Here is a 15068-nt window from a genome sequence, read left to right as displayed (position 1 = left end):
CCCTAAGAAAAATTATGCATTTAGTGGGTTTTCAGAATTTTGGACTTATGATGCCGACAAAAAATGGATTTGAATCAAAGCTCAAAAGTGTTATGGAATAGTTACCTAAAGGAATGAACCAGCATAGTCCATTTTGGAAGCGGGTCTTATTTTGGGAGTCATTCCTTTTGATAGATATCGCGCCCACCAATCATTTCAATTGCTTACCGTATAATTTAGAGCCTTTGAACCACTATGTCAGGAAGTATGGACGCCCTCAAATAATATAATATCGCAGTAAATAGGACCACAAGGAGTACCTTCGGTAAACATTTCTACAGGATCATCGAACAGACCTTAAACTACATATAAACAAAAATTTTGAACTTTTTTGAGTGAGTTAGCTGAAGCCCTATTTTTGAACTTAAACTAAGTTTGGACAAAATATTACGAGATTCAAAGTTTGGACCAAATCAAATGCTCCTTTTTTTAAAAAATAGGGAAAAAATTAAAGCGATCCAAGAGCAGGTCTTAAACTACACTTGTTCGAAATTTTGTGTGGAAGGTACCCGAAGGAGTGAACCGATATAGTCGATCTTCGAATCTGAGGTATGAACCAAATCCGCAACTGCCTTGGAGAGTTATCTGAAACGGATTTCGTCCAAACATACTTGGGGTCTAGAACCCTTATTTCGATGAGGACTATTTTGGTCATATGAAAGTATATATCACGAATATTGTCAATTATTTCATATTCCATTTCAGAAAAAATGGATAAATTTTTTTCGCGCTACATCAACGATTTTTGATATGTAGTTTAAGAAAAAAATTCCCAGTACGAATCTGGTCGCGAGCCAATTTTTGGTTGTTGCGGACAAAAGTTATGGTGCTTTTATTTCGCTTTTTAAGAAAGAAAATATTTTAAAAACGCTAATTATTTTAATGAGCACCATTGTTACAAAAAAGTTCTCTCGAAGTGACTTCAGCGAGTAGATTGCATAATATCTGCAAAATGTTACACAGAATTCGCGGAATGTACATAAAATTGATAAATTATTGAATACAAGTCAACTTTTTTTAAAATTAAGGCCATTTAGTGGTCATAAAATTACATAAAAATTTGTTGTGGATCAAAATTTCACTGCGAATCAAATGAGACTACAATCGTACAGATTGGTGTTATAGTTTTGATGTTACAGCCAAAATAAGCACATATTTTGGTCAAAAAAGATTTTTTTCTTTGAAAAAATATTTTTTCACATGCATTATGTAGTAGAAAATATTGGAAAAATCTATAGGAATACTTCCTTCATTTTGATTAAATCTCCCAATAAAATAGACGGATTTTGCTTTATTGACATTCATATTAAAGCTTTCCTATTAGGGAGGGTAATTGGGTTGATGAGGATATATCTCAAAGCTTATGAAATGGAAACAGAGGTCAAATAACCCATTTTAATTTATATGCATTTTAAAATACGTGTAAATCGCGTAATTATCAAAATCATTTTGTCCGCATGTGATTTTCATGTACAGCAAGGTCATATCTTTTAATTTAAATATATTTTTGGAAATTTACATTGGACGCTAAGATGTAGCATCGGCTGCATCCTAGCATTAAAAAACCTATAAAATATCGCTAATTTGCGCAAAGTGCATAGAATTTTTGTCCGCATCCGATTTCAGTGTTCACCATGAAAATCTATATCGATATATATCTATTTCAAGGCGATCAATCAAGAACCGTGGATGTAGCATCACACACTATTTTTTGGGATAAAATGAATGTAGCTCCCTTGTAAGTGAAGTTTTTAAATCTCTGTTTCCGCTGAAACGAAGATGCTGTACTAGTTGTTTCATTGCAGTAGAAACGAACCGCAGAAAACGCGATAAAATACGCGATATTATCAAAAACATTTTTAGGTAATTTTTCTACTTTGGAATTTCTTGTAACTCGCGTTTTAGTAGATTGATTTTCACGGGGAATGATTTATTGGATCAGGAACGTAAAAAACTAAAATGTGCAATCAAGTACGAAGAAATCGAATGGCAATTGGTAAAATTAGGCCCGAAAAATATGATTTTTAGAAAAATGTTCACACAAAATTTTCGCATTTGTATGCAGATTTCTATGAAGCTGTGCAGACTACATTCACAATATTCGTATCAAATAACTCAGAATCACAAGTACTACAATCCTATATATGGTTTTTTGAAAAACCTGTTTGCGGAATGAAATTAGAAGAAAATTTCAAAAAACACTGTAAATCTGGCTTCAAAATGTCAGCATCATTTAATGGTAAAAGAAGACGAAATTTTGAAAAGTAATACATTGGTGAGATTATCCTTATTTAGTTTGCTTCTGCTTTTACTTTGACATGAAACTTGAGGGAAGTGTGGTTTACTCACAAATCGAGAGATAACAAAAAAAGACATGGTGGCTTCAACCCATTTTCACCAATTTTTTAACATAAATATAACCACAGCTCCCACGCAAATTATTTTTTAAAGCCAATATTTTTTGCCACGTCCAAAAACATTTCATTTTATCCAAAAGTATTTAATTTGTACAATATACAATCACGAGTCGCGTGTTCTAAAAGGGTAAACCTTGGCTTCAGCTATGTTAAATTTTCAAAAATATTGGTGATATATAGCCTTAGTCTAAAAGCTGAGAGTATAAAAACCCTGTCGGCACCAATAAAAATTACTGATGAGCACGATTACATACGAATTGTTTATCCGATTTGGCTGAAACAACACACTTCCAAGAAGGTATGTATGTATCGGACAAAGTCTTCGGGCATCTTCCTCACAAAAGTTAAACATTTTCATTAAAGTGCAGTGTAAGGGCTTTCCGAGGATAGTTTTATATTTTGTGGTTCTGTTTACTTCCAACGATGACCAACGTAAATGGCTGATGGCTGCTTGGAAAAGAGTGACTGACATTGGTCCAAGCTTTGTATATCGTAATATTCCTCTCAAATGTATATTAAGTTCGAAGAAGGTCTATAGCGGACAAAACCTTCGTGTGCCTCCCTCACAAAAGATCAAAACTTTCTTGACATGTAACCCAAAAATTCATAAAATTCTACTGTGAACGACTAAAATGGCCGTTTGGCACGATATGTAACGAAAGCAAAGACTCCCTAAATTAGGTCCATTTCCAATAGGAACTTTGGTGTGCGTTATCTATATATATTGTTTTTTTTTTTTTTTTTGCTAGTCCATTCTTTCTGATATATGGGTCCCGAAATTACCAAATATTTAGAGCCACTCCTTCATACATCTCTCGAGCTATAATCTTTATTAAAAAATATATGCTGAAAAATTCCAAAACTTATTTTTCCACATACGAAAATGCGGTACATACATATATTTTTAAAACAGTTCTTAGCAAATTTAGGTTTTTTGTACAATTACATTTTGAGGATATATCTCTGTCATCGAAGCTGACTTATACTTTTCGGAAACCAGAAATACCAAATGCCAGAAAAATCAGTTAAAAGAGTAAACAAATAAAAACGGTGTTAAGTTCGGCCCGTCCGATCTTGTTATACCATCCACCAATTAGTTTCCTGTCGTTTATGAAGAAGACTAAATACCAAATTCCAGCAATTTCGGTAAAAAATGTGGCTAACTTTCAAAATACCGAAATTCGGGAGGTACCGTTCTATGGGTGCTATACGAAAGCGTGGACCTGTAGGTATATATATAGGGGGGGTGGGGGGGGGGGGAGGAGGAGTTTTATACGACTATCGAAGACTAAATACCAAATTTCAGCCATTTTGGAGGAATTGAGGCCACAACTTTCAAAATACCAAAAATTGGGATGTAACGTTCTATGGGGGATATATGAAGGCGTGGACTATACCGCCAAATTTAGAGAGGAAAGTTGAATACCCAAAATTAAGACTAAATACCAAATGTCAGCCATTTCGGTTGTATATTGAAGCCACAACCTTCAAAATACCGAAAATCGGCAGGTACATTTCTATGGGACCAATATGAAGGCGAGGGCCTATACTCACAAATATCAGATGGAAAGTTTTGCACGCCCAACGAAGGCTAAATACCAAATTTCAGCCATTTCGGAGGAATATTGAGGCCCAACCGAAAATCGGGAGGTACCGTTCTAAGGAGGCTATATGAAGGCGTTGACCTATACCGACAAATTTCATATGGAAAGTTTTATACCCCAAGACTAAATACGAAATTTCAGCCATGTCTGATTAATATTGAGGCCACAACCTTCAAAATACTGAAAATCGGAAGGTACCATTCTATGGGGGCTATATGAAGGCGTAGGCCTATACCTACAAAATCCTGGGGAAAAGTTTTATACCCCCAACGAAGACTAAGAACCAAATTTCAGCCATTTCGGTGTGATAATGAAGCTAAAACCTTCAAAATATCGAATATCGGGTGGTACCGTTCTATGCGGGCTATATCAAAACGTGGACCGATATAGCCTATTTGCAATACCAAGCATCCTAGGAGTAATAGAAACTTCTATGCCAAATTACAAAGCTCTATATTAAAAATTGCGAGATGTATCTTGATTTCAACAGACGGACATGGTTATATCGACTTAGAATTTTACCCTGATCAAGAATATATATGCTTTATAGGGTCTCCGATGAATATTTCGATGTGTTACAAACGGAATGACATATTTAATTATACCCTCCATATTATGGTAGAGGGTACAAAAAAACATGAAAATACCTAAAATTAGTTTCAATGGATTTTTGCAAGTTCCTAAAAAATACACTTAAGGATTACGAAAGCCTCTTAGCACATGAGTATAGACGACAGGATTGAAACATTCATAATTTCTTTAACTCGAATAACTAATTTAAGTTTATCCACCAAACATATTATCAACAAATATCCCTATTTGCTTCTCCATTGTTTTTCTTTCAATTTACATTTAACCTTTCTTAAATAAATAACAGCCGATGCCACCGCCACCAGCAACAGAGGCAAACAAACAAACGAACGGAGAGTTGAATGTATCTCTTTGTCTTTGGAAGTTGCTTTGCATGAAAAAAAGAAAGTTTTTTTTGTTTGGGACTGCATTTGGGCTTTACCGCATAACAAAGTAATTGGTAAAAGAGGTGAGTGATACCCCTGAGAGTGGCTATAGTAGCGAGCATTTTTTGATCAACTTTTATTTAATATTTCATTGACAAATCCAACTCAGCATAAAAGTGAAAAATAATAACCAAACCTCAGCAACAACTTTCCGACGAGAGTTAACAATTCCAAAAAAAAAAAATCTACAAACTACGATTTGTAAACCAAGCCCCAAAATCCCAAATAAAAAAATCGTCACCATGACTGATCGTTTGGAAACGGCAACGAACTTTGCATATGCATGGAGAAAAAAAAACAGATCCAACAATGAAATCCACTGAATATAGCAACGACATTTGTTGGCTTGATGATGGGAGCTGATTGTAATGACGATGATTTTCTTAATCATTATGATCACCATCACGGTGATGGGGCCAATGTTTTCATTTTGGCGTGGCAGCACAAAGCCAAAGTTAATGATGTTTAAAATGCCGGGTCTTTTTGGCTTTGATTCGGTTTAAAGTTTCTTTGCCGCCGCTAACCTGTTGAGTAACGTAAACAGTTCGAGCAAGTAATGGCAAAGAGAAAGGGCTGTGATTTAGTATCGCCAGTCATGACACATGTTGTTGTTGGTGTGGAGAGCTATGGCTGGGGCTTTCAGCTTCTGCATCAATAAGAAGTAGCATTCTTCGACAGCCTCCGCTGCTGCAAGGTGAACAGATGCAAAACATTCGCTCTTTTGTATCCGTCTGTCTGTCTGTCTGTCCATCTTCATCCAACAGGTTGCAGTTTAAAACAGAGATGATAAATAAAAAAGAAATGAAATGATACGGCGTAACCAACAACAACAACAAAAATAAACACCAAATCTTCCAATTTGTGAATGCAGCTACACAGATGAATGTCATTTCCCATTCCAAATTTTTGTTTTGTTTTGGCTTTCTCCTCAGCGGTAAACCAACCCGCTGGCCCTGATGATAACGATGATGAGTGTTGTTGGAATGCAATTCATTGCACGGATATTTGTTGTTGTTGTTTTCGAAACGGAAACCATACACTTGCTACGTTTGTATGGAATTGAAACGAATGGATGAAAGAGGAAACGAAATTGTACATCGGTGAGAATTGCTGAGAAAATATAATGACGAAAATGCAAGTCTTCATTTAATTTCGTTGTTCGTTAATAAGGCAAAACAACTGTGGGTTAGGAGAGATGTCTTAATGCGACTGTTATAGTTTTTATTAACGACTCGGATTACTGATAAACGTTAATCAAACGTAACATTTTCTAAATCATCCGAAGCGAAGGATAACAAGTAAAAAGCGTTAAGTTCGACCGGGACTAACTTTTTATACCCTCCACCATGAAATTTTCTGAACTAAAATGGAATAATCAATTTGTGACCACGGATACCCTAATGCCTAAATAAGTTTAGCAAATGTATCTGAAAATATCTTCAAACTGGCGGCTATACCAACACCTGGACCTATGATGACAATTTTTAATGGAGAAGTTTCGTGACCACTGGAAACCAAAACATGGACCTATAATGACAATTTTTAATGGAGAAGTTTTGTGACCACTGGGAACCTTAAATGTTGAATTACAGATGGTCAAACACCTAGAAACTGGGGGTACCGTTATATGGGGGCTATACCAAAACATGGACCTATTTTGACAATTTATAATGGAGAGATGTTGTGACTACTGGGAAACTCAAATTACAGGTAGTTCGTTTAAATATTGTAGCTAACATCCTCAAAATACCGATAATCGGAAGGTATTGTTATATGAGGACTATACCATAACATTGACCTATGTTAACAATTTTTGGTGGTGATGTTACATGACCACTGGGAACCCCAAATGTTATGTTACAGGTAGTTCAGTCAGAAAATGCAACTAAAATCCTCAAAATAACCAAAATCGGGAGGTACCGTTATATGGGGCTAAACCAATACTTGGGCCTATGTCGACAATTTTTGGTGGAGATGTTTTGTGACCACTGAGAACCTCAAATGTTAAATTACGGGTAGTTCGGTCAAAAAATGTAGATAGAATCTTAAAAATGCCGAAAATAGGAAGTTACCGTTAAATGGAGGTTATATCAAAACATGGACCTATATTGACTATTTTAATGAGAGATGGTGTGACCACTGGGAAACCCAAACGTCAAATTACAGGTAGCAAAAATCCTCAAAATACCGAAAATCGGAAGGGACCGTCATATGGGAGCTATACCTAAACATGGACCTATGTTACCAGTTTTTGGTGGAGACATTTTGTGACCATTGCTAAACTCAAACGTCAAATTACAAGTAATTCGGTTAAAACATTTACATGGGTGGGGCCTATACCAAAACATGGACCTATATTGAAAATTTTTAGTGGAGAGATATTGTGACCACTGGGAACCTAAAATGTTAAAATACAGGTAGTTCGGTCAAAAAAGGTAGCTAAAATATTTAAGGGTGACCCCCACTTGTAAGGCCCAAAAAGGTCATTATTTATTATACCCTCAGCATTTATGCTAAGGAGGGTATATACACTTTCATACGGGCAAAATGTGCCTCATCGAAATAATAGTTTTAGACCCAAAGTATGTTTGGATGAAATGTGTTTCAGACAATTTGAAGTCGATTGAGCAATGTCCGTCCGTCTGTCTGTCTGGCTGGTGCGCACGATAACTCTCGAACGGATGAACCGATTCGGTTCAAATTTTGGCTTTCGTAATATTTTGTCCAAACTTAGTTTAAGTTCGAAGATGGGCTATATCGATCCACTACTTCCGTTACCTCCCCCACAAAAGTTCGAAAATGTTCGGAAAATTTGTGCGCACGATAACTCTTGAAGGGAGTAACTGATTTGGTCCAAAGGTTGCACGTCGTGAAGTTTCTACCAAACTTAGATGAGGTTCCAATATGGACTCAATCGGGCCACGCCTTCGGGTACCTCCCACACAAAATTGCGGAAAAGTTCAGTTTAGGACCTGATTTCGAATCGTTTTGGTTTTTTTGCAACAAGTTGTATTCATTGCCCCCATACGACGGTGCACGGTTCATCAGGGGCAAGTCCATACTTCCTGAGAAAATAGACTGAAAGATGCAAAAAGACCCTATAACACCGTGTGTATGGATGGAGAGCAAGATAACTATCGAACGGATCTGCTGATTCGGTCCAAAATTTGGCCTTCACAATATTTTGTCCAAACATAGTTTAAATTCGAAGAAAAGCCATATCGTTGCACTCCTTCAGGTACCTCCCCCACAAAAGTTCAAAAATGTTCGGAAAAATTGTGCGCACGATAACTCTTGAAGGGATTGACCGATGTTATCCATACTTTACACATCCTAATATATCTACCAAATATAGATCAGGTTCAAATATGGACTATATTTGCCCACTTCATCCAGTACCTCCCAAACAAAATTTCGGATAAGTTCACTTTAAGACCTGCTATCGAATCACTTTTATTTTTGTTGAAGCAACATGCATTTGCTGCCTCAGTTACGATGGTAAAAGTTTTTTCAGAGGCAAATCCACACTTCTTGAGCAAACAGCCCGAAGGGCGTAAAAACCCCCTATGGCACCATATGTAGTGGCTGGAGATCCACTTCCATAATGGTCAAAGTCGATCCATTCCTTTAAGTATTTCCTCCGCAAATCTTTTGCTCTTTAATCCTAATCATCATTTTGTCAGTTCATACGCCCAACATTTTTAAACCCCTCTAAATACATACGTTTTTTGGGAAAATTTTTTTAATATACACAGGCTGAGGGTATATATCTGTCGGCAAAGCCGACTGACACTTTTTTGCTTGTTTATTAATAATTTTACTTTTTGGTCGATTTTTTTTTTTTCATCTGAAAAAACACATCTTAAACTAGAGTCCGGTTTTGTGGTAAATGTCCTTTTTTGTAAAAGCGGAAACTAATTAACCGGTCTTCATATATTTTTGTGGCCTTATTTAGAACATATTCGGTTGTCCCTTATCGATCGATTGTTTTTAAAGCATATTAAATTTTACTAAAATGGTGGGCCAAAAAAGTCAACATTTAAATTTTTGCTTAAAAAACTGGCGATTTCTGGTCGATCGATGAAGAAGTAGATTTTGATGTCCTTGATAACCCCACAAAATTGTATGACTATCGGTTCATTCGTTTTCGAGCTAGAGTTGGCACCGGTTTCAAAATATCATTTCGGGGAAAACACGTTTTTAGTTTCCAAATATTTCCCTTCCAAAGCTCATATCTCAGGCAATATTGTTCCGATCCACTTGAAAATTTTACCACATATTCTATTCTACTTTAAATTAAGCAAATATTTTCGATTTATTATTTAAATTTTCACATAGTAGTATTTTTATTTCATGCAAATCTCATGGCAGGTATCGAGAGTATTAAAAGTTAAATATCTTTTGGGACTGCAGGTACATACAATTTTTCAACGTGTTTTAAACATATTTTCATCATACATAATTTCTTGTTTTGTATTATTGTTTCTTATTTCTTTTTTTTTTTCATCTTTCTCCGCCAATATTATTAAACATGTTAAGACATAAATGATACAAGTCAAGATATCGAACGATGACGGCACCAACAATGACTATGGGTGACGATTATGGCCCTTTTGCCGATGCTGGCTGTTGTCTGTCGCATGTTTGTTTGTTCAGTTTGTGTTGATTGCCGCCGCATCGGTGGTACCTTAGTTTTTTGTTTTTTTTTTTTCTCTGTTTTGTGATTTCAGTTACCAAAAAATTGTTGTTGTTGTTATGGTGCGGCATCACAATTCAACTCGTGTTTGATCTTTCGCTTCATTATCAGTCAGTCACATAAACATAATTTAATGTTGTAAGCTGTAATTGGATGCTATCAATGACATAGAGTCAGACGACGGGTTGGTTAACTGAAAGCGACGAAGGAAAAAACTGTAAGATAGGTCATTGCCAAGCCAGAACAACAACAACAACACCAGAATCCCATTCGTACTCGTATGTGTCTAATAAATGTAATTTGTGTTGATTTAAAGGACTATCTTATTTCACTCGTTTTCCTAACCTTTCCCAGATAGCCGGCCTGTGTCACATCATTTCTCTTTAACAAAAATCAACCGAAATAAATGTCAACGAGATTTTGATCGAATATAAATTTAAATTAAATATATCATAAATTAAACAGGATGTAGGGATGCAAATACTTGTTTTGAATCATATACAGTAGATTGTAGATTTAGGGTGTATGTGGAAGAAAGATCAGGTCCCACAAGAAAATAAAATGTCTTTATAAAAAAAAGTCAAATGTCGTTCAGGTTACTGGATCAGTTCAAAACGGCTGGACCGATTTGCATAATTATACCCTCCACCATAATATGGAGGGTATAATTAAATTTCCGTTTTTAACACATTGAAATATTCATCGGAGACCCTATAAAGTATTTATATTCTTGATCAGGGTAAAATTCGAAGTCGATATAACCATGTCCGCCTGTCCATCCGTCTGTTGAAATCATGATACAGTTCGCAGTTTTTAAGATAGAGCTTTGTAATTTGGTATATAAGTTTCTATTACTCCTAGGATGTTTGGTATTGCAAATGGGCTATATCCGTCCACGTTTCGATATAGGCCCCATTGAACGGTACCACCCGATTTTGGGTATTTTGAAGGTTTAAGCTTCATTATCCCACCGAAATTGCTGAAATTTGGTGCTTAGTCTTCGTTAGGGGTATACAACTTTACCCCAGAATTTTGTTTGTATGGGTCCACGCTTTCATATAGCTCCCACAGAACAGTACCTCCCGATTTTCGGTATTTTGAAGGTTGTGGCCTCAATATTCCTCCGAAATAGCTAAAATTTGGTATTTAGTCTTCGATGGGGGTACAAAACTTTCCTCCAGAAATATTTCGGAACAGGTCCACGCTTTCATATAGCCCCCATAGAACGGTACCTCCCGATTTTCGGTATTTAAAAGGTTGTGGTTTCAATATTATTCCGAAGTGGCTGAAAGTTGGTATTTAGTCTTTTTTGGGGTATAAAACTTTCCCACATAAATTTGTCGGAACAGGTCCACGCTTTCATATAGCCCCCATAGAACGGCACCTCCCGATTTTCGGTATTTTGAAGGTTATGACCACAATAATCCATTGAAATGGCTGAAATTTGGTATTTAGTCTTCGCTGGTGGTATTCAACTTCCCCCTCTAAATTTGTCGGTATAGGTCCACGCCTTCATATAGCCCCCATAGAGATTTTCGGTATTTTGAAGGTTGTGGTCTCAATATTCATTCGAAGTGGCTGAAATTTGGTACTTAGTCTTCGTTAGGGGTATAAAACTCTCCCCCAGAAATTTGTCGGTACAGGTCCACGCCTTAATACAGCCCCATAGAACGGTACCAGCCGATTTTCGGTATTTTGAAGGTTTTAGCTTCATTATCTCACCGAAATTGCTGAAATTTGGTACTTAGCCTTCGTTGGGGGTATAAAGGTTTCCCCAAGAATTTTGTTCGTATGGGTCCACGCCTTCATATAGCCCCTAAAGAACGGTACCTCCCGATTTCCGGTATTTTGAAGGTTGAGGCCTCAATATTCCTCCGAAATTCCTGAAATTTGGTATTTAGTCCTCATTTGAGGTATAAATCTTTCCATATGAAATTTGTCGGTATAGGCCAACGCCTTCATATAGCCCCATAGAACGGTACCTCCCGAATTTCGGTGTTTTGACGGTTAGCGACATTGTTATACCGAAATTGCTGAAATATGGTATTAAGTCTTCTTCATAAACAAAAGGAAACTAATTGTTCCATTTTACTTCAGTACCACTCGTGATGGAGGGTATAATAATTTCGGCTCGACCGAACTTAAAGCAGCTCTACTTGTTTTTTTTTTTTTTTTAAATATTCGTCATATTCCAACATGGGTTTTTACGGAAAGAAAAATTTACCACGACCACTTTTACGCCCACTTTTTAAATATGTTTTTTTTCTAAAATTTTCAGGGAATGTACAAGTTTGCCTCCGGTAAAAATATACTACATATTTTGTTGAATTTCGGTAGGGTCGCGGTTCCTCCCCTATGCAATATTTTTAAAAACACTATATTTGCAAAAATTAAGAACGTATCGGTTTGAAAATTAATTTCCGAAACAATGATGGTTATATCTCCTACCTGACTCCCATTTTTAAATACTTGGATCTATAAAACTACTTAACGGATTTTCTGAAATTTGCAGAAAATGTTCAAAATTGTCCCATTGTGAAAATAGAAAATACATTTTTTATTCAGCTTGTTGACCTCATCGTATTTTAGCAAATAAAATGATGTTATTGCTTTCTTCCCGATGAATTTCGGAGGAGGTTTTTATGAATTTCGGAGGAGGTTGGGTACCTTCCCTGTTCCCTACTATTTTTCCCTACACTATTTTTGAAAAAAATATCGACGTATCGTCTTGAAAATCAATTTGCGAAAAGACCCGACCCCGCTGACTTTTTTGAATTTGTTATATATCCAGTCAAGGTTTGCAGTGGCAATGTACAGAGGAAGACTACTGCTGAAGACTATTTAAGAAAACAATAAAACTATTGTTGATGTTAAATATTCACATATTCATTGTTAGACCAGAAAGTTATAGAGCAACCCTCGTAGAAACCACCTTCGAAAAATAAAGAGATCCACAAATTCTTTAACTAGGATGTGGACATACTCATTTATTGAAACCCACAGTGGAAATGGATGAAGAGAACAATCGACCAGCAGTTGGAGAAAACAACAGAAAATGACGATGAAAGGATTGAAAAGAAGAATTGAAATATATGGAGCTAGAGTTCAGATCAGCGATAGACAGGGTGCGCTAATTTAAAAAAATACTTTGAAATTTATGCTCCCTGAGAGTAAAAAGCGCAAACTGCCTATCGTTGGTTCAGATCCTTATTATGGTCTCTGCTTCTCATGGGACTTTATCTTCAAAAAGTTGCAGATATCAAGGTGCTAGTTTAAGGTATAACAGACTCTAAATACAGAGTAATTCCGAACATTTCGAAAAGCCCAATAAATCGTGATAAGCTGATCGTCGCATAAAGCCAAGAAGTTTTTATTATTTTAGCCTTATTGCTTCGAAAACCCAACCAAATAGTGTATACTTCACAATTCTTTGCGAAGTTGTTACGAAAAAGGGCGCCAAATTTGAAATACAAACAAAACAATAGCAAATTGCAATGTCCGCAGTTGAACTTACCTGTATCAGGTTTAAATATAGAATCCTGTATCCCTTTTAAAGTGCAACAAAGTGTTGCATGAAATGCAGTAATGTTATTTCTTCTGGCCTGCACACAGACTTTTAATAGCTGGATATGGCTGGCTGACTGACTGGATGTTTGGTTGGTTCGTTGGTGTAGTCGTAGTAGACTTTAGTGGTTAACGAAGATATACAAAAAAAAGATATTCACAAAGAATTCCTTCTTTTGACTTCTTGTGTAACAAGTAACTTGGAATGTCTGTGGCTTCTGCCGTGCTCCTTGCTCTCCTCCTCGTACAATTCGTGCTCAACTAGCTTGATTGCGATGTATGACTGGCTGATTGTTGTGGCTTTCGTGAATTTTTGTTGTAGTCCTGACTTAAATGTGGGTTTTTCGTTCACATTGGCAACGTAGACGAAAGGAGGTGTTATGCCTTTTTTTGGTTTTCAAGGTTTCGCGTTTAAATTGAGAAAAAATATACCATTTTTCTTTGTCAATAGTGGAATTCAAACACAAAAATTATCACGATATCAACTTTTCTAGTCAAAACTATTTGACATACATAAAATTCCGAACGGAGCACACACTTTCAACACCCGCACTGGTACTTTGGATTACTTTATTCAACATTGAACGCCAATGTATGTATACGAAAAGAAACGCACTTTTAATTCATTTGGAATTTGTTGTAATTATAAACAAAAGACCCTCCTTCGAACACAAACATTCAGACACACGCGATACTCACGTAATGCGCACTACGCAGAGACCCGATCAACGAAAACGGCAAACAATGATCTTCAAGATCATCGATGTTATTTGTTTTTTTGGTGTAATGGCAACTGCGTTCTGTTTGGATTGAATTTGCACCCCGTGTTGCCCACAACGTCAGGCAAAGACGGCGTAATTAATGCTTGAACGACTTTTCAACAATCCTCCCGACCGAGAATTTTTACAAATTTTTTTTATTGTTATTTTTGTTTTTATTAAATATTCATTTGTTCTTTCGGATTGTAGATATTTTTGCAAACGTTTCTTGTTCAGTTGCTGTTGTTGTTTGTTTGCTGGTTGGTATCGGTATCTTATAGATACTTATTTCTCTGTGTATGGTGTTATGCTTGGAATGATGGTATGGTGTGTACCCATTGGATTTTTTTCTTTCTTTAACTACTTTAATTCAGCAACGTCTCCGTCCGTCGTCGTTGTCGTCGCAAATTTTGCTCGTTATGTTTTCAGTTTGAATTTTTTTGCATTGACCGACCGTCGTAGCCGTACTTCTGTGTTTTTTGTTTTGCTGTTAGGATCTTGTTCACCACACTATTTAAACTCCTTCTCAATATGTTTTCTTCATTCACCTTTTACACGCACATTTCTTCAAAATATTATTCTGTTGTTGTTTTTGTAACACTAAACCGAATATCAAATTCGCTTCAACTAACACCAGTCTGCCGAAAGAATAACGTTTATGCGCACACTCAACGTACACGATCAGCGTCTGAGAGTTAACTGAGCTACTGAGCTGACTGCGTTGAAGAATGGTGCTTGGAACTAAGCTCCCAACTGGTGGAATTACTCAGTCATAAGAAACAAAATATTGCCATATTGTTTTTAAGTGGTTGGAAAATTTGAAGTAGGTTTTAGTTTGTAACGATCAGTATTTTTAAATATTCTGATTGGAATATTCGGTTTTCTGTTTGGAAGTTTAATAATGGGATGCAATGTCTATAATGTAACAATACCTGCGAACATTATTCCACTAAGACAATTGGAAACATTTTGTT

General features: G+C 36.3%; 1 protein-coding gene across 1 annotated transcript in view; it reads right to left on the bottom strand.

The window, feature by feature from the left end:
• Ccdc85 (coiled-coil domain-containing protein 85) overlaps positions 1–14824 on the bottom strand; it is a 78720-nt gene extending 63896 nt beyond the window's left edge. The window contains exon 1 of the mRNA XM_073964869.1: positions 13287–14824. The gene's annotated coding sequence lies outside the window, so the exon portion shown is untranslated. The remainder of the gene's footprint in view (positions 1–13286) is intronic.
• Positions 14825–15068: the final 244 nt, after the last annotated feature.

The sequence above is a fragment of the Musca autumnalis genome, unplaced genomic scaffold (genome assembly GCF_047663935.1).
Source record: "Musca autumnalis isolate F117 unplaced genomic scaffold, ASM4766393v1 scaffold_2, whole genome shotgun sequence".
In the NCBI taxonomy this organism is placed as follows: domain Eukaryota; kingdom Metazoa; phylum Arthropoda; class Insecta; order Diptera; family Muscidae; genus Musca; species Musca autumnalis.
Note: the sequence above shows the minus strand (reverse complement) of the source record. Positions and strands in the feature narration are given on the sequence as shown.